This window comes from Arachis duranensis, chromosome 5, assembly GCF_000817695.3.
Source record: "Arachis duranensis cultivar V14167 chromosome 5, aradu.V14167.gnm2.J7QH, whole genome shotgun sequence".
NCBI classification, from domain to species: domain Eukaryota; kingdom Viridiplantae; phylum Streptophyta; class Magnoliopsida; order Fabales; family Fabaceae; genus Arachis; species Arachis duranensis.
Window position 1 is genome coordinate 47,564,739 of NC_029776.3, and position 768 is coordinate 47,565,506.

Here is a 768-nt window from a genome sequence, read left to right on the forward strand (position 1 = left end):
GGACCCTAAATTTCAGCCAGAAAATACCTGAAATCACAGAAAAACACACAAACTCATAGTAAAGTCCAGAAAAGTGAATTTTAGCTAAAAACTAATAAAAATATACTAAAAACTAACTAAATCATACTAAAAACATACTAGAAACAATGCCAAAAAGCGTACAAATTATCCGCTCATCACTTGTTCATTCAAGTTGTTTGTTGGTTTGTCTTTCATGTCGTTTGTTGGTTTGTCATTCATCAAAACCTACGAATACAAACTTCGCATACAAGCAACATGATTTACAATTTCCCCTTTTTTGATAATGACAAACCAATTTTGAGGATATGCATTTATAAATGATTTTGAAAGCAACAATAATGCACTTTGTTTTATAGAAAGCTTTGGAGAAGACTTCACAAAAAAAATTTGCAGGAGTTCCCCCTAAATATGTGCATTTGTTCCCTTAAAGGGCGTTTATCAAAGAAAACGATTTAGATATCAAAGTTTTTGCTTAGCGGAAGTCTTTTTGAAATCATTGTTTCGCAAACTTATTTCTTCTTTTCAATATCCTCAAACTTCTTCTTTTTCAAAAGTTCAAAACTTCAAATATCCTCAAACTTCTCTTCCCCCTTTTGACATTATCAAAAAGAAAGGAGTTTGAAATGTGTCATAGAAGCATGCATAAAACAATGAATTTTTTTTAAGTTCAATTTCTCTATTAATCTCAAGGATGAGATATTCCCCCTTTCAAAAAGAATTTGATTTCCTCTTTTTATCTATAACAAT